General features: G+C 39.5%; 1 protein-coding gene and 1 long non-coding RNA gene across 3 annotated transcripts in view; one reads left to right on the top strand and one right to left on the bottom strand.

The window, feature by feature from the left end:
- The window catches only part of SRGAP1 (SLIT-ROBO Rho GTPase activating protein 1), a 270,069-nt gene that overhangs the window by 191,079 nt on the left and 59,167 nt on the right, over positions 1 to 19,823 (bottom strand). The gene's annotated exons all lie outside the window — the stretch shown is intronic.
- LOC144322942 (uncharacterized) lies at positions 9,766 to 19,366 on the top strand. The gene is made up of 3 exons (XR_013388524.1): positions 9,766 to 10,333; positions 17,870 to 18,037; positions 19,031 to 19,366. It is a non-coding gene; the product is annotated as an uncharacterized LOC144322942 (long non-coding RNA).

The following is a 19,823-nucleotide window of genomic DNA, read 5'->3' as shown; positions in this document are numbered from 1 at the left end:
ACATTTAACCAAACTCTCTGGGCTGACAACATTCAAGGTATTTGATAGTCTGGCCTTCTCTTATTTTCAGACCTCACCCTACATGGTTTTGTGTATACTCTAAGACCTAAACTAGACCTCGTGATCAGGGCCTGACTCTCCAGCCCTCATTCGTTTTTTTCTGCTCTTCCTTCCTTCTAGAATGCACTTTCCATTATACTGGTAAAAATCTAACCTATCTTATTTTAAGGCATCACTCAAATGTCTTCTACTTTGTAAAACATTCCTTGATCTTGAGCCTTCCCAATAAAGTATGATGTTCAATTTCTGAACACTCTTAGCATTTTTGCCTTATTCATCTTGGGAAGACCCACAGTACCTGGCATCATGTCTTAGGTATGGTAGGAACAGTAACATCCACTGTATAAATTATTAATTCTGATGATCCTTAAACAAGAGGATAGTCAACAGTAAATTGAAGAAGAAAAAAAGGAAAGTGACTGGTTTCATCAACTGATCAATGGTATTCTGTATTTGTGGTATTACCTTTTTTTGTTCAAAATGAAAACCATTTTAGGGGTGAGTGGGTGGCTCAGTTGGTGAAGTGTCTATTTTCGGTTCAGGTCATGAACTCAGGGTCCTGGGATCAAGCCCCATGTTGGGCTCCCTGGCTCAGCAGAGAGTCTGCGTCTCCTTCTCCCTTTGCCTCCCTACCCCCACTTATGCTCTCTCTCTCTTGAATAAATAAAATATTTTTAAAAATATGAAAACCATTTTAAATATGTAGAAATCAACATCAGAATTGTTATGAAATGAGAAAAGCAGGGAAAGGCCACTGGTTTCATTTCAAGTATACTATGCTACTGCATTAATTACCTCTTGCCCATTAATGGTGGATTCTTTCAGTCAACACACAGAACAAATGTGAATCATCTGCCCAAGTCTACAAAAATAAAACTACCAACATTACTTCATTATTGATGCAGAAACACACTGCAATAATTAGAAAGATTTCCTTTACATGACTCGGTTATTTCTCACTTAAAAACAAATGATGGTGGGAGGGTGAAGATAACACTAACTATACAAATACACAGGGATTAAGTTAGAAACATAAACCAGCCAGTAGCTACTAATTAACAGTAAGAGGCACATGAACATAAACAAAAACATTTTATCAACTCTTTACTTAGAAACGTTTATGCAAAAAGTCATCTGGCTATATTCATCTTCAAATGTAAAAATAGCATTACATAATACTCCAAAGTGTGTCTGTGAGTCTAGGGCCATATGTGGCTTTTTCATTGATGACACTCTTGACACTCTGTGAATGTTTTCCTTCTTATCTCAGTGAATATAATCATCTTTTCCATTAATGCAACTGCAAACAATTCACTCAGTCACTCCCAACAAAAGCGAGGTACTTTGATGTCCTTCTGAGAGACTAAAAAGTCAATGTAACCTATTTCCTCATATTAATCAGAGACTCTTGTTCTTGCAGCACCACCTGCATTCACAACTAAAAAGAGAGGAGAGTAACACCTAACATTTAGAGAGCTCTGAAGAGAAAGGCCTCACAATTTGCATTTCGGGTGTTTTCAAGTTTCTATGCTTTATCCTCTCAACTTTGAGGAGTGCTTTTTTTCCCCCCTAGAGCATTTTAGGTATGCAATATTTCATTCTGAAAAAGAAAAAAATGATTTGAATAAGAAGAAGTAGTCTTGTTTGATGTTAAGATTTTCTGTTATTTCTCCACGTAAATATAACAAAGTGAACACCAAATTTTTATGGAAGCTCAGTGTGAAGTTGATCTTCTTTGCTTTCTCTGGAAAGATCTTCCAGGGCTACTGGAAATGGAGAAAATAAAGTCTACTCTGTTATACAGCACCAGAATTACTGGAAATTGAGAATGTTGCAATACCATAAAGCATTACTCATCAAAATATAGTTTAAAAAAAAACTAATAATCTTCAACTTTAGCTACATATTAGATTCATGTGGGGAGCTTAAAAACAAAACAAAAAAAAAACCCTGCAATGCCCACACTCCACCCCAGACCAATTATATCAGAATGGAACCTAGGTATTGTGAGTTTTAGCACCTTCCCCAGGTATTGTTATTTTTAGAACTTTCCCCAGGTGATTCTCACATGCAGCCAGGGATAAGAATCTGGGGGTACTGTTATGAAGGTCAGAGTGTTTTATTTTAAAATTTTATTTTAACAAGAACTTAAAAACCACTAACAATCTAACTCATTGTTAGATCTAATTTCAATCTAATGCACAAGACTGAAAGTAGTAGGTATTCATTTCACTTCATAAGGTCAAATTATTTTTTAAAGTGGATGCACCATTTTACACTCCCATCAGCAATGCATATCCCAGAGTGCCTTTTAGGGGAAAGCATGCTGCTATCTTCATAGTGCAAAGCATCCAGAAGGAGAAGCAGCAGAGAATGTGGATTCACTATTTGACAAAAAATAAATAGAAAAGAAAGGGAAAATACAACCCAAACACCACCACCACAGGTATTGGTCCTACAGCAGCATACCAAGAGTGAAATACTGGTGTTGCCAGACATTAAGGGAAACAAAAGAAAAAAGCCACCACATAAGCCCTTCACTTGAAGATTCACAATGCATTTCAGCATATTAAATGCACATGGGCTCTGAAAAACTCAATAATAAGGAAACAGTAAGGAAATCAGTCAACTGGTGAGTCATGTATAACCAGCTGATCTCACAGGTCCCCATCCCGGGTTCTCTGAAAAAAGAAATCCAAGGCAGATTACGGTGTTCCCGATGTTATAAGGTTTGGGAGACTGAGATGAGAGCAATGACTTCTGTCTGAGGAGCCTGAGCATGAGTTCATGAAGAAGATAATATTTTATATGGCTTTTGTTGGACAGTAAAGTCTTAGACTTGTTGAAACAAATGGTGACAGCAGAAATGCTCTCATTCCAGACTTTAGACTATTAAGGAAATAACAAAATGGGAAGTGTGAAGGGCATAAATTAACATTTTGCCAAAAGGATTCGGTCACTGTGAGTTAAGGAAAAGTGGGGTCAGGTGTGGGGAATCTGCAGTTTCCCTTGTAAATATGAGGATGCGATCTCAAATATGTTGGCTGGCTTGCCTGCTAGTCAGCATCAGCGTAAGGGTAGCAATCCAGTCAGTCAACAAATTTTTACCAAGTACATAATATGGGCAAGCCAGGGACCACACTAGGTAGCAGGATACAGTGATACCTGTCCTTGGGGATCTTGCAGTGTGGTAGGGGTGTGCACAGGCTGCCTGAAAGAGCAAGTTCTAGAACTCCAGAATTGGAATGGATGATCACCCAACGTCCCCTGAGCCAAAAGAGCAGAATCTATTCGAGAGTTCCAAGAGAAAATAATAACAGAGACATAAAAATGAAATATATATGTATTTAGTCATTGAACCCTCATTATTATACAATAGATTTGGGGGCAGGTAAAGTGGAGTGTGTAGAGATGAGGAGTGTGAGGTATTAGAAAAATATCCAGGTAGAGATGCTTGGCAAACACAATGAAATGTTAGATGAGAGGTCTGGGCTCATTACGAGGCAATATAACAAATGGAATAATTTCAGTATGACTGGCAACTCATATTTAAATCCTATGAGAACCCTAATGACATTAGATCTATAAACAAAAAGAGATGTAAGCCTTACCCAGAAAGAAGGCAGTGCTCAGACTCAGGACAGGGGACAAAGTTGATCTGAATCCCAGCTTTCCACTTGCAACCTGGATGACCTTGGCCAAGGAACTTAACCTCTTTGAGCCTCATTTTCCTCAAGTATAGATACTTGTATGGTATGGTATACCATATATGGTATACCATATATCATACCAACTGGTATGATAACTGTATTCGTATCCACCCTATGGATATTGTGCAGATTGAAGGACACTGAACAGCAAAGTGACTAACATGCAGTCCCAGCTCAGTAACTCATAGCTATTATTATTAGTTATATTTAGAAAAAAACACACTTGTTTGCTGTTAAGATATTAAATTAGAAAGGTAATTCTGGAGCATTCAAATAGTCCATAGAGTTGATGTATGGTGTGAAGGAGAGACAATCATGTACCTTAAGCCACTAGTATAATATCAAAGTGCTGTAAATATACCTCATGCAATGATTTTTAGCACGTGAAATAAAATTTGGAGGAAAAGACTGTAAGAGAAATCCATTGAAACTTCAGCCAAACTGTAGTCCTCCTTGTTCCAAACTGATTTTTCACTCGCCTCACAGGACCATTTTATTAATGCATCCAGTATTTCACACACAAAATACTCCTTTCTTCCCTCTCTTTACTTTCCTCCATTCTCATTTCTTCCTTGCTGGATTTTCTACCCACCCCCCCCCCCTTTTTTTTTTTTAAAGATTTATTTATTTATTTGAGGGAAAGTGCACACGCAGGCAGAAGGGTAGAGGGAGAGAGAGAATCTCCAAGCAGACTCCCTGCTGAGCATGGACCCCCCCCCACCCCCCTACCCACCATCCCCCACCCAACACGACACAAGGCTCCATCCCAGGACCCTGAGATCATGACTTGAGCTGAAATCATGATTTGGCTGCTTAACCAACGGAACCATCCCAGCCCCCCTGGATTTTCTACTTCTGATACTATGTTCGTGACTGTGAAAATTAGGTAACATAAATTCTCAGTAAGTGTTAGCACTTTTTCTTTGCTGTAACACTTCCCCCGAAAATTTGAATTCTAGGTCACTGAGAATGGTATCAGGTCACTTATGAATTTTAATTTCCACACTGCAGGTATACCTTAGGTGGCATAATTTTAATAATGAAGCTTTTTAATGTATGCAAATATTAGCAATTTTTTTCTTCTTCTAATTTAACTCCTCAAAATGAAGATGCTGTACATCCATTTATTTTTCCAAATGCCCAAGCAATAAAAAAGTGAAGGCCTAGCATTTAACTGCCTTGAAGAGAGACTAAGTTGTGGAGGTGGGAAGCAAACAGCCCATAAGAAGAAAGTGAGTAATGTCCGCCATAGATGCACCTTGAATCTACGAATGCTGGTATGATACGTGTCTAAAGCAGCCCATCTTTGAGTCTAGGCTGGAGAAGGCTGGCCACTTAATCTGAAAGAGCTTTTGCTGCTAAATCAAGATCCAGGCAACAAATCACACCTACTTTAAATCATCTGTTCTTTCAAGCATTATGGACACACAGGGTAACATCAAGTACAGTGACAGTCACCCCTCCTGTACCATGGCACAATGATACCACTTTAAGTGCTATAAATAGCCTTCAACCAGATGGGATGGCTGGGCTCAAGCTGTGATCTCATTTTTTTAAAAAACAAAAGTTTAAAAATAATTAATTCTTCATTTCCATCATTCGCTTGGCAAATATTTATTGCCTTGGTACTATGTGCCAGGCACTACAAAGACAGAGCCTAAAGGTTGGAAGTCTCTTAGAGGCCTTCACACATTTTACAAGTTTCACATCCCAAAAAAGTGGTTCTCAAGAACCAAGCTGCAAAGCAACCAAACCCCCAAGAGGACGATCCCTCTGTGAGTTCCCCAAACTGCTCCCTACTCAGTCCTCAGTAACAGGTGCCACAGACCCAGAGAATAAAGTCAAGGAAGCCACTATTCATTTAAGCAGCAAAGTTCATTAGAGTATTTTTTTTTTTTTTGCTCAGTCCTATACTCTTTAGTTATCAATGATTACAAATATATATTTTTTGAAATCGTAAAATAAATCAGCTATTGGCATTTTTAAAAGTTCTGATGCTTCTCCAGAAAATCATGCCCAAAATTAGAAGATCTAGTAAAATACGTAGTCAGGGAACACATGAAAAATTAATAGAGAATTTGTTTGTGACCCACTTACCTCCTGATCACATGTAGCACTAGGTTGGGGTGGGGAATGCCTAATAGAAGCCCTGCTCAACCTCAAAAACTCAACTTAAAAGACAGATGATACCCACTTTCTCTGAGGCTTAATCAGAAGACTATAATAAACTGAGGCACCTCTGAGGAAGTAAAATTAGCACGGTAACAAAAATCTGAAGACAAAGGAGCTCACTGTTTTTTTTGTCACATATCAAATTGTGTGAGTGTCTTACAGGGTTAGAGTGTTCAAGTTACCAATTAATTAGTTTGGTTGCTTCAGAGCCTATGGTACAAAACTAGAGTCTTTTCTTGTGACTTTCCCTGAAATTAACTTCTGACAGCCATCTTGTGTACTTCTTATATAAAACTAAGAAACTCAAAGGAGACTGTTATCAAAGTGTCTTACTTAGTCTAATAAGGGAGGAAATTATCTTGATTATATTATGCAATGAATTTAAAAATGGGCATTTGGAGGTACATAATTTTGATTAGAGAGACAGAATGAGGCTAGCTATTAAATACCATCATAATTACGTACCCGAGAAGCTATAATCTCAAATTTTTCTCTCTTTTATGTGAAATCACGAGAAATTTCTTTGATATGACTGGTAAAAAATATTGAGAACTACTTCCTTATCCCCATACCCAAAAAGTGGCACAGCGTGATCCCATTTTAGGAAAATTATATAGGCATAGATAAAAGACTAATAAGGTACTACAGAGTATTAACAGTGTTACTTCTGAGTGATAGAATTAACATTTTTAGTTTATGGACTGGCCAACATAAGGATTTCACACTTAAGTAGGCGAGTCCTCATGAATTATAGTAGCAAACAGTACAGATATCCCGCAGCAGATACCATCAAACGTTCTATTAATTATCTGGTTACCCTGGTTATTGGCTTTTTTTTTTCCCATCATGGTAAGTGTACTCTCTAATCCTCATCCCCTATTTCACGCATTCCCCCAGCCACCTCCCCAATGGTAACAACAATCAGTTTGTTCTCTATAGTTAAGAGTTTTGATTTTTTTACTTTGCTCATTTGTTTATTAAATTTTATATACAGGTGACAGCATATGGAATTTGTCTTTATCTGACTTATTTCACTCGGCATTATATTCTCTAGCTCTATCCATGTCATTGCAAATGGCAAATTTTCATTCTTTTTATGGCTGAATAATATTCCTTTGTGTATGTATATATATATACCACATCTTCTTCATCCATTTTTCTATCCATGGAGACTTGGGCTGCTTCCATAGTCTGACTATTGTAAATAATACTGCTGTAAACACAGGGGTGGTATTCCTTTGAATTAGTGTTTTTGTATTTTGGGAGTAAATGCCCAGAAATGCAATTACTGAATCGTAGGGTAGTTCTATGTTCAATTTTTTGAGGAACCTCCATACTGTTTTCCAGGGTGGCTGCATTCCCCTCAACAGTGCGAGAGGGTTCCTTTTACTCCACATCTTTCCCAATACTAGTTATTTCTTGCATTTTTTATTTTAGCCAATCTGACACATCTGAGGTGGTATCTCGTGATTTTGATTTGCATTTCCCTGATGATGGGTGATGCTGATGTCTTTTCATGTGTCTGTTGACCATCTGTATGTGTTCTTTGGAAAAATATCTGTTCAGGATGCCTGGGTGGCTCAGTGGTTGAGCATCCGCCTTTGGCTCAGGGCATGATCCCAGTCTGGGGATTGAGTCCTACATGGGACTCCCTGCGAGGAGCCTGCTTCTCTCTCTATGTCTCTGCTTCTCTCTGTGTCTCTCAGGAATAAATAAATAAAATCTTTTTTAAAGAATGTTCATGTCTTCTGCCCATTTTTTAATTGGATTATTTGTTTTTTAGGTTTTGAGTTGTATCAATTCTTTATATATTTAGGATACTAACCCTTTATCAGATACCTCATCTGCAAATATCTCTTCCCATTCAGTAGGTTGTCTTTTGGTTTTGTTAACTGTTTCCTTTACTGTGCAGAAACTTCATTTTAATTTAGCCCTAAGAGTTTATTTTTGCTTTTATTTCCCTTGCCTTAGGAGACACATCTAGAAAAATGTTGCTACAGCCAGTGTCAGAGAAATTACTGCCTATTCTCTCTTCAAGGATCTTTATGGTTTCAGGTGTCACATTTAGCTCTTTAATCCATTTTGAGTTTATTTTTGTGTATGGTGTAAGAAAGTGGCTTTGTTTCATTCTTTTTGCATGTGATTTTCCAGTCTTCCCAAAATCATTTGTTGAAGAGATTTTTCCCCATTGTATATTCATTCCTCCTTTGTCAAAGATGATCTGGCCATCTTATTGTGGGCTTATTTCTGGGTTTTCTATTTTATCTGCTTTCTAAACAGGAACTCACTGCAGTCCCACAACCCAAAGCAAAGGTTAACCTCAATGACACAAATGATAGGATTAGATACAGACAGAATAGAGAGGAAGTTCTTGATTATCAAATAAGTCTTCGGTGAAGTATTGATCAAGTAACAAGTCTTAAGGTGTGTGCCCCCTTTTATAAATCAAACAGACCTATGCCTATGGTTGACTGTAAGTTTGTTCATTCACTCATCAAGCATTCACTGAGTTCCAACTCTATAGCAGGCTCTGTACTACTGGAGCTGACTATAAAAAATGACATCGTGTTTTCCCTCAAAGAGCTCACAGTCCATTTGGAAAGACAAGTAAACTGATGTGCACCCTGCCCCGAGTATCACAGAAGCACAGAGATGGGGCGCTTGATGTAACTTGGGGCAACAGCAAACAGTTTGGTGCTGCTGGAATGTGAAGGATAACCCAAGAAGTGTTGAGACCTGATGCCAGAAAAGTAGGCTGGGGTAAAATGATGGAGACCTAGTCTATATTTATAAAGAACTAAGATTTTAATTGTGTAGATAATGGAGACTATTTGGAAGATTTAACTGATGAAGTTACATGTTGCATAAAGAAAAACTTCATTCCAGGGCATCTGAAATTTTGTATTTGTAATACAAAAATATTTTGTAACCTGTAAATACTATTGAAATGTTTATTATTGGGGTGTCTGGGAGGCTCAGTGGGTTAAGTGTCTGTCTTTAGCTCAGGTCACCATCCCAGGGTTCCTGGGATTGAGTCCCTGTCAGGCTGCCAGCTATGCAGGGAGTCTACTGCTCCCTCTGCCCCTCCCTCCACTTGTTCTCTCTCTCTCAAATAAATAAATAAGTAAAATCTTTTAAAAAATGATATTAAAAAAAGAAATACTTATTATTTTCAGCCACCCTCCTTTATATCTGGCTATTTGTTCTGGAATGATGAACAGAATATTCTCAATTGAGTTAAAATTTGTGCCCAGAAATTTCTTAGAGTAGGTTAGGTTATAAATAAATTTCTTAGGTTAGAAATAATTGATTCTTGATTTCATCTACAGCAAACAATGAATGTAAAATTGTGACTGATAAGGACGTCTAAAACAGAATTAGGTTATTTCAAGCAAGTTTGAAAGACTTTACCACAATCAATAAAGCATCTCTCTTAGAAAGACCTATAATATTGATTCAGGTATTGGACAAGGCTTCTTCCTCCCCTTTCACTGATTTACTCGAGAAATGTTCATTATGTAGTTTCTATGTACCAGGCACTGTGCTCAACCCTGAAAATATAATGGTGTACAAAAGAGAGTCTTATGGACCTTCCAGAGTTTACATCCTAAGGAAAGATATTAATAGCTATGCAAATATATGTACTGTGTAAGTGCTAAGAAGGAAAACTTTGAAATTATACCTGTTAAGAACAGGTAACAGGAAAACCTGAGCTAGTTGGCAAGAGAATGGTGCACATGGCTTTGTCAAGGACATAACAGTTGAGCTAAAATCTAAAGGATCATTATGACATAGGGTGACAGGAGGTAGTATTCTAGGAACAGTCTGTGCAAAGGCCCAGGAAAGGAAAGGGACTGGTGCTTTCCAGGAACTAAGAGATGCCCAGAGAGGGTGGAAAACCTAGAGATAAGACTACAGATATGAGCAAGGTCTGCTTATCCATGGGTTTTGGTCATATTAGATTTATGCTAAAAGCAATTTAAGAAAAAAGTCTTTCAAAAGTTTTCAACTGGGGGGTTTCAAATGAGCTGGTTGCAAAGAGGACAGTGGATCGAAAGACCAGAAAAAATTCAGTTAGGAAGGCTACAGCAGCAGTTTGGGGGTGAGAACTGATGCTGGCTGAGACTAGGGGTGGCAGCAGCAGAAATGGGGAGGACTGAACAGATTTCAGAAATATCTCAGACGGTTTTCCATGCTGTGGAGATGGAGTGGTAATGCTGATAAGCCAGACGGAGGTGTCAGAAACGACTCCCAAATTTATGGCTTGTCCAACCAGATGGATGGGCTGCCACTCATGGAAACGGAAGGCGTCCAGGTGTGGGATGACAGCACTTGTCCAGTTTTGCCCATGTTTAATTGGAGGGACTTCTAAGACATCAGGAGATGACTTGGTGAGTAGGTATCTATGTATATAACATACAGTCTCTACAGTAAAAAAAAAAATCTTTTTATTTTCTCCTCAGGGCTGTCATTCTCCCCATTCTTTCCCATTTCAGTTTCAGTTTTCCCAGTTTCCCATTTCAGTCTACACCCACTGCTATTCACTCGCAAACCAAGAGATCATCCTTAATTCTTCTCTTCCTCACCCCTGCATCCAAATCATCAACAGGTTTCACCAGCCTCACCCCTCAGCATATGCCCTGAACCCAACTTCTCACCACCTTCTCCACCAGCATTTTGGTTGAAGCTAGATTCATCTCTTACTGTAACTTCTGCATGTGTCCAACTCCTCTCTAGGGTCCTGTTCTCCTCACCTCCTAGAGTTTATTCACATAGAAGCCAAAAGGATCTTTTATATTTTTTAAAGATATGATTTATTTATTTAAGAGAGACAGCAAGAGCACAAGCAGGGGAAGAAACAGAGGGAGGGGAGAGGGAGAGAATCTCAGCCAATTCTGCACTGAGCATGGTGCCCGACACAGGGCTGGATCTCGCAACCCTGAGATCACAACCTGAGCAGAAATCAAGAGTTGGATGCTTAACTGACTGAGCCACCCAGGTGCCCCCAAAGGATCTTTTAAAAGCGTCAATGAAGAGACGCCTGCGTGGCTCAGCGATTGAGCATCAGCCTTTGGCTCATGTCGTAATCTAGGGTCCTGGGATCAAGTCCCTATCAGGCTCCTTGCAGGGAACCTACTTCTCCCTCTACCTATGTCTCTGCATCTCTTTCTGTGTCTTTCATGAATAAGTAAAATCTTAAAAAAAAAAAAAAAAAAGCATCAATCTCCCCATCTAAGAGCCCTCCCATTTCTTCCCATAACTCTTACAATAAAACCTAAAACACAGTGTTGACCATGGGCTCCCAGGTCCCAGGAGACCTAGTGCCTGCTTTCCTTCCCTCATCTCATCTCTCCTGGTTCACTTCTCTCTCTTCACAACTATCTCTTGCTGCTCCTTGGCTTGTCTCTACCTCTGAAATGCTGCCTTGGAATGTTCTATTTCCACAGTATTGCATGGCTTGGTCCTTCATTTCGTTCAGGTTTTCCTCAAAAATCATTAGAGCTCAATCTCATTAGTTATTGGGGAAACGACAATGAAGACGCCATGTAACATTATCTTATTCCCACTAGACTGGCAAAAATGAAGATGTCTCCTCATCCCAAGTGGATCAACTGGAACTCTTAATTATTTCTAGGTGGGAATATAGACTGGTACCACCCCTTTAGAAAACAATTCGTTATTATCATGTAAATTCCACTTGCAGGAATATCATGGAGAAACTCCCACGTACGTGCCGCAAGACGTGCACAAAAGAATGTTCAGCAGCACTGTTCAAAGAGTAAGAGTCTGGAAACGATCCAAATATCCATCAACGAGGCAACGAATCGATAGGTTTTGCACATTCACCCAACAGACCATAACTCAGCTGTTAAAATGAATGAACTACAGCCACATAGCAACAATGTGGAAAAAGGATACTGTTTTTATAAGACAAAATAGGCAAAATATAACAGTATAGTGCTATGGATATTTCCAGTAAGTGGTTAACACTACTTCTATAAAAGGCAAGAGAAAAATTTAACGAAAAATTTAAGAAGTGGTTACTCTAAAGAATAGACAGGTAGATGGGCTGAGACAGAGTAAGGGGGATGAAACAGAACTGAGATTAGGGGGGTAGGTTCCCAGGTATACTGTTAGGCTTCATAACTTACAAACACAGTAGCATGTGTGTTAAATTCAGGTAATATAAATTAAAATACAAAGTAATGGCTAAAACAAGATGAAGGAGTAAGTTGCTCTTTTAGGTAACCTCTTAGTTACTTTCTCCCTAGCTATATAAAATAGTTGCTGCCCCCATTCTCTGGACTTTATTTTTCTTCATGGGACACATGCCTGCTCAAGGCACATATGTATATATACATACATAACACATACATTCATTTTCTTAAGTTTCTCCCACTGGAACATAATCTCTGTAACTGTGGTGTCTTTGACATTCTTGTCCACTTCAGTATCACCAAGGCCTAGAAGAGTACCTGACGTATACAATAAATATTTGTGGAATAAATGAATGAATGCATGAATGAATGGCCTAGATAGCACAAGCAAGGCAGTAGAGCACTAAGGATTTAATGCTGGGACTCTGGAATCAGACACCTTTGGGTTCAAATCCAGGCTCTAGTCAGTCTTCTTAGACTGAGTGATTATGAATGAGTTACTTAACTTCACTGTGCCTGAGTATCCTCATCTATAAAACAGGGTAATGGAGTGGTTATGATCACTGAAGAAGGAAGCAATTTACTTAATTATAGAGATAGAGGGCTGATGGAGGTGGGTGGGGAATGGGCTAGATGGGTGATGGGAATTAAGGAGGGCACTTGTAGTGATGAGCACTGGGTGTTATGTGTAAGTGATGAATCACTAAATTCTACTCCTGAAACTAATATTACACTATACGTGAACTACCTAGAATTTAAATAAAAACTTGAGACATTACAAAGGAAGGAAAGAAGGAAGGATGAATTAAGCACTTTTCCTGGCACGATATTATTATTACACAATAACATAATTTTCCCCCATGAAAGATGTCTGTCTCAGTGGCTGTAAGCAACTGGAATTCTTCAGGCAATTTTTCTATGACCAACTTCCTCCATGTCCAATTTTAAAACATGGACCAATTTGGGATCCTATAGTTATTTCTGTAGTCTGGTCAAACTAAAGATGTGCTAGGAAAATCCTGTAACCACCAAACTTCCAGTGAGGACAGAACAATTTAATCTTGCATCTGCCCTAGACACCAACCTAGGAGATCATCCAGATGAACAGAGTAAAAATAGCACCTGCCATCTTTTGAGGGCTTTTCTCTAAGCTAAACAACTTAGACACATTATCTCACTAATTCCTCACAACTAGCTTGGGAAGTCAGTGTATGCAAGAACTCCAGAAGCAGGCTTACTAAACTGTTTCGAACTTTGGGCCTGAGCAGGCTCTGCTCTGGAGATGATATTCAAAAAGTAATTAGCAATTCTTGAGAGTAGGTTTGCACTACCAGTTGTAACATGCTCTTTTAAAACAAAACAAAAACAAAAAAGCAAGGGCTGCCTGTGTGGCTCAGTTGGTCGAGCAACTAACTCTTCACTTTAGTTCAGGTCATGATCTCAGGGTTGCAAGACTGAGCCCCGCAGTGGGCTCCACGCTGAGCATGGAGCCTGCCTGAGATATCTTTCTCTGTCTTCCTCTGTCCCTCCACCTCTCCTCCTTCCTTCTCTAAAAAATAAATTAATTAAATAAATAAATAATTTTTAAAACCCCACAAAAAGCAAAATCCGTGTTTCACATGTTAAATACCTTATTATATAGTTGAAAAAAAAAAAAAAAAGAAAGAAAGAAAGAAAATGAAACCCGGGGCCTTTATTGGTGTGGAACCCATGTGGTCCCTTCTAAAAATTTCTATAGCAACACCTCTACCCAAAAGGATCAAACTCTGCAGTGCTGCTGGCTCACGGTGTTCCCAGCACACCCACCATAAAGAAGAAACTTTCACTGGATTAATCCATGTTTTCCATCTGAGCTATAGCCAAGGACCCAGGGCACCCCTCCCTGCAGAGGGACCGCAGCCTCTTGGAGACCTCTCAGTGCTTCTGAGAGATCTGTTCCAGCTCTGTTCAGGCCACGGATCCAGAGGACACTCCAGGTACTCCAATGACTTGGAAGATTCCCAGATTAATAATAATACTGACTCATAACAATGATCCTTTCTACAGTTCTTACTATACATTAGGCAGTATTTGAGTGTTTTACACATATTTGCTCATGTAATCTGCATAACTACTCCATGGGGTAGATAGAAGGCTTGCAATTTGACTAAATCCTATAAGTGAGATTCATGAAAGTTGACATGTGATAACTATATGCAAACTGACCTTGCAGAACAAGGTTAAGATCAGGGCAGAAATCCCCAAAGGTCCTCTAGTAATAAAGTCAGCAGCTCCCAGTGGTCCAGCCTCTTGAGTTTGACCAAGTAGGATACCGCCTTTCCCAATAGAAAATGCTATTTCTCCAGAATTAATAAATAAAAGGAACACGTAGGAGTCCTTAACTGCGGTCACATCCCACGCCCTGACTACTTCCCCTCGAGCTTCCTGGCCTGGGTGCAATTCCCAGACCTACCTTATATCCCACCACATAACCTCACCCAGGGCACCTTATCCTCCCCTTCTGGGCTTTCAAGACACGCCAAAGCTTCCTCTTGGAATTGCGTCCTGATTCCAATGTCTCCCCATCATCTCCCTCTAGTCTCTGTACGTTTATAACGTCCTGTGCATGCTTCCTATCCCATGCAATTACTGGTTTCATTTTTTATTTAGTCCCTCTCCTCTTTAAACTTTTAGCATCTGGAGGCCCCAGGCGACATTTGCTTTCCCAGTGTCTGATAAAGAGCTGGCTGGGCTGCTGCAGACAAGCAATGATGTTAACTGGCTGAGTGAACTAAGGAAACCATTGCTCCCGGTGCACAACACATCGTTTCTCACCATCCACCTCCACAATGCCCTTGCAGAGCCAGTGGGATGGAAGGATTGGAAAAGGGTGGGGTCCCTAAACCAGCCGGAGCTGCCTGCTTAGTAATGAAGAACTTACAAGAGAACCCTTTCTGGGAGCTTTGCTTCCAGCCCCTAGAATTCAAACTTGCATCCTTTTCACTGAAACAATAACCATCACTACCACCTATGACCAAGGCTTCCATTGAATCCCTGGGCCTTCTCACTTCATTAATATCCAAGTTTCTGAATAGCTTTTGAAGTGCAGTGAAAGGCTGCGCACAATGTTTTAAGCAGAGTGTCTGTTCTGAGAGTTACTTTTTCTCTTCTGAGTAAATCACATTTAGTTTTCCTTTATCCTTCTAATAAATGCTGTTTAAAAGGCTGGAGGCATTGAAGGTGAAGCGAAAAAGCTACATCTAGAAGCTGTTAATCAATACGGAATTTCTCTGGGCGCCTGTGTGACCTCAGCGTTTTTCACATTTCCATGGGTCTCCTTGGAGACGGTTGCTATGATCACTCAGTGTCCCTGGCTAAAAATCTTCAAAATGTGGACCGCTGCTTTTATTCTCTCATCTCCTCTTTATTAGTGGTTTTGTCCTCACCCAGAGTTTATTCCTCTATGAATGCAATCTGCTTGAAGTTTTTTTTTTTTTTTTTATCCTAGTATTCCAGAGTATCCCTGGTTCTTTTGGTTCCCCTAGAAATGCTTTTATTTGGATTATAACATTTGGCAGCTCGCTTGGAATATCATTTATACTTTTATGCTTCCTGATTGCCTGGAAGTAAATTATTCAGAGGACAGTCCACCCTGCCCACCTCCTCTTTTTTCAAAAATACTAATTTGCCCTGGAAGAAACTAAGCAATGACAATGAAAACACTCGATCTGTTGATTCTTATTATGTTGCTTATTTAACAAGCCTGGCTTGAAATATTTGAAGATTAATTTTACAACATATGTATCTTTGACCAAAGTTAATGGAAGTATACTTTTATTCGGTTCTGCATGCATTAGTCCCATTTCAAATACCTCACTTATTTCCTGATGGCTATTTCTTACAAATAGGTGAGAAGAAAAAGAACTCAAAGAGCCGAATACACTATAACAAAACCTAAGTCCTGACTGCTCAGTAAATGGGGAAAGCTAAAATGCAGTATCTGAAAACAATCTTAGCACTCTCCAAGCAAGGTCAGCTACGTTATTGAAATCTAGAATTCAAATGTAAATTACAAGAGGATCATTCAAAGGGTTTCCAAAATCCTAACTAGGTAAATCTGCAGGATAGAAAACACTAGAAGAAAAATATATGGTAAATGGATCATAGACAGACGCAGGGCTTCCTGTAGCTACCATTATTTTCGAAAAGAGGAACAACTCAGAGACAAAAACTAAAGCTCAAGTCTTCAAAGGAGGGAATGCCAGTGCAGCAGGGTTACAATCTCGTGAACCAGTGGCAGCAGGATACAAAGGCATTTTATCAGTACAGGTAATAAATAAAAGAATGCAAATGCTTTGCTCATATGAAAAAAACTGTGCTACCTCTAGTTAGCCTAGTGATTTTTACAGTGAAACTGTCCTACCTATAGTTAGCCTAGTGATTTTTACAGTGAAAAATTTAATATAAATTTTTAATTTATATTAAAATGCAGGTTTTATAAAGAGTTAAGAATTAGAAATTAATTCTTCTGGGCCCATTTTAAACATTTCATTAGCATAGAGGGTTAAATCATAAGCAATCTATGGATTGCTCCCTGTGGGTTAGGGAGGTCACTAACAAGAAGAAATAAATAGCTGGAATTCACTCACCTGTTCACTCAATCAACATCAATTACCGAACATTCACAGTTTGTCCCAAGGACTATGGTTGGCACTTGGGATTAAGAATGTAGTGGAAAAGACGGAACCATAAAAGTGTAACAACTGAGGCACAAAACAGTATAATTCAGTCTTTAAAAAGGGACAAGTATCTGCTGTGAAAAACCGTTTTATGAGAGTTCTAGTTTCTCAGTTCTGGATGTGAAATTCATTACTGTTGACACCAAAATATTGTCCATACAAGGTCAACTTTGCTCTGAAGGTGCTTCCAGTCCCGCAGAGAGGATAGATAAGAAAAAATGACAACTAGTACTTCTCAAATTATCATGGTGAAGGGCCCGTTTCTTTGAATCTTTCACAGTCTGATACTTAAAAAAAAAAGAAACCTAGAAAAATGAAATAAAAGTTCTAAATGCTTATCTTCAATTTCTGTAACAAGAAGAGTAACACAGCTCAGTCCATGGACAAGCACTGTAAGAAGGTATTACGTGCTAAAATAAAAGTATGTAAAGCTGGTGTCACATGGAAGGAAGTAATCAGTTTATGAGGAGAGGCAGAGAGTTAATCTTAAAAAAAAAGCTTTATGGAAGATGTGATCTTTGAACTGTCTTTAAAAAAAAAAAAAAAAATGGAGGATTCCCCAGAAAAATACAGTGAGGAGCATTCCAGGCAGAAGGAGTAACACACAGAGGCAGGAAAAGCAAGAATTTCTATAGAATTGAGTCATGAGGGAAAGGGCAGGCCAGTCGAGGAGGGGGTTATAAGCTGAATATGAGCTTTATAAGCTGAATGGCCCCCATCTGGTGAAATTTCATAAAGACTGGAAAAAAAAAAAAAGAGCAAGCAGGTGATTCCTTTGCTGGGTATTTAAAATTCTGTTACAAAACAACTCTGGTGACAGTCACAAGGGAATCTAAGCCCTCTGGGTGGGGTTCCTTAAATGCCTACCACCTTATAATTAGGTGACTTCCTCTTTCTTTAGAGTTAACACTGCAGATAATGAACCTTCATCATAGCTTTAAAATGATGGAGAAAAATTTCCATCATGCCACATTCAGATGTGGAGGAGCAAGGTTTATACTCCGTGTCCTGCTTTTGGTTTTGATTTTGACTTTGCCATCTTTCCTCGCAGTCGGTCAAAGCCGCAAAGATCGTGGGCTCTGTGTACACTCCCTCCCACCTGCTCTGTGACCTTGGACATCTACCCTTTCCAGTCTCCTCAGCTCCAAAAGAGGGAGGGTGATGGTCCTACACCCCCCCCCCCCAGGTTTATCGTACTGCGAGGATTAAATTAATGCAGGTAAAGCGCTCCAAAGAGTAACTGAAAAATTGTGGGTGATCAGTGTCAAGTGAGTTAATATCACTAAAAATAAAAAAAGAAGTGGATGGATAATATCCCTTTTCTCCCCACTCCAAACCCACAATGTCATTTGTATCAGTATCCAAAAGTAGGACCAAGTGGGCTCCCTAAATTCTAACCTTGTACATCATCCACTGTTTCTTCAACATCACTGTAAACCTAAACACGTATTACAGGTGGAGAAAATAGAGCTAATTATAGGCTTCGGAGTAAAATGACTAAGGCAAATCAATAGAGAGGAGCTTATTTTCCATCCTGATCCTACCTTGGTTATCCCTAAAATTAGAAGCCAGTAGTTTGGGGTTATTGAAAGACACTTCCTCTGAGAGAGGAAACCGGAATGAGACAAGACTGTTTAGGCAGGCTTTATTTAAAACATTTAGCACCTCTTAGAAATGTAAAGTAATCAAGGCGATGCTTAAATATTTTAAAGTCTGAGATGGTTGCCCAGAGTTTGACAACAACTGGGGACTACAGAATAAGCAATGCGGTGCCACTTCACACAGAGGCTTAGCAAGGGGATGGAGTAATTTTGGGTCAGGAATGTAAGAGTTTATCTTAATTTAGCAGCTGTAGAGCCAGCAGCAGCCAAATCGAGTGAAGCCTTTTCAGGGAGATCAGCATAGGGCACAGCCGTCTAGACACAACACCACCACTGCATGGATGGGCACAGGGGCTCCCAGGATCGGCACAAATTCCAGAGATAGAGCCAAGGCTACTTCAGATGTTGCTGGCACATTAGCAGAAATTTGAAGAATTCTGAGGCCTGGGAATTCTGTGGGCCACCTTACGGATGCTAAAGGCACTTCACACATGCTTTTAGGAGGCTTTCAGTATCCTGGGTTATATTAAGCTTTTTATTTTCCTTACACTTCAAATTTATTGGCAAGTGTATTGTTTCTGAACCCTATTCCTTTTTCCTTTGTTCTCCAGACACTTCCACATCTTCACCCTGAAGCTGTCAGGACAATGGAAGAGTCTTGAACCACAGGTGTGGTCTTTTAAGACCAGGGTAGGCTGGACTCTGCTCTCACCTGCCAAAGAGCTGACCTATAGGAAATAAGTTCAAGCACTGTCCCCAGAAGGCAAAAATTATATTGGTTTTACCATCACCTGCAGAGAGAATATAAACGCACAAAAGAAAATGTTATGACGTCTAGAACCGTGATCAACAACCTCCCCACCGCATATCTGCTTTCGTTATATTTTTAACCTCCTAATTCTGCTTTGTTACCATGTCTCATAGATATTACTAAAACATTACTGTAAGGCCCCATGTATTTTTTTTTCCTTAACCATGTGCCATGACCTCAATGTGTTTCAAAAGACTCAGTATTATTGTACGTGGAGAGAGAGGCATTTCAATGCTTACACAATCAAAATGGGGTCAAAGATGGTAGGGAAGGAATCAGGCTATGCTGTGTCAGTCTGGAATGATAAATTTAATAATCAAGTAGAGTTCGAAGGATAGGCAACTGGGGTGCTTGGGTGGCTCAACTGGTTAAGCATCTGACTCTTGATTTCAGTTCAGGTCATGATCTCAAGGTCCTAAAATAGAGCCCCACTGGGGCTACCAGCTTCGGGAAAGCCTGCTTATCTTCCTCACCCCAACCCCTCCCCTTACATGCATGCACTCCCCTTTCCAAATAAATAAATCTTAAAAAAAAAAGAAAAAAGATAGGGCAGCCCCAGTGGCCCAACGGTTTAGTGCTGCCTTCAGCCTGGG

Source organism: Canis aureus, chromosome 11, assembly GCF_053574225.1.
Source record: "Canis aureus isolate CA01 chromosome 11, VMU_Caureus_v.1.0, whole genome shotgun sequence".
Lineage (NCBI taxonomy): Eukaryota > Metazoa > Chordata > Mammalia > Carnivora > Canidae > Canis > Canis aureus.
The sequence above is the reverse complement of the archived record's forward strand: the minus strand, read 5'-3'. Positions and strand labels throughout refer to the sequence as shown.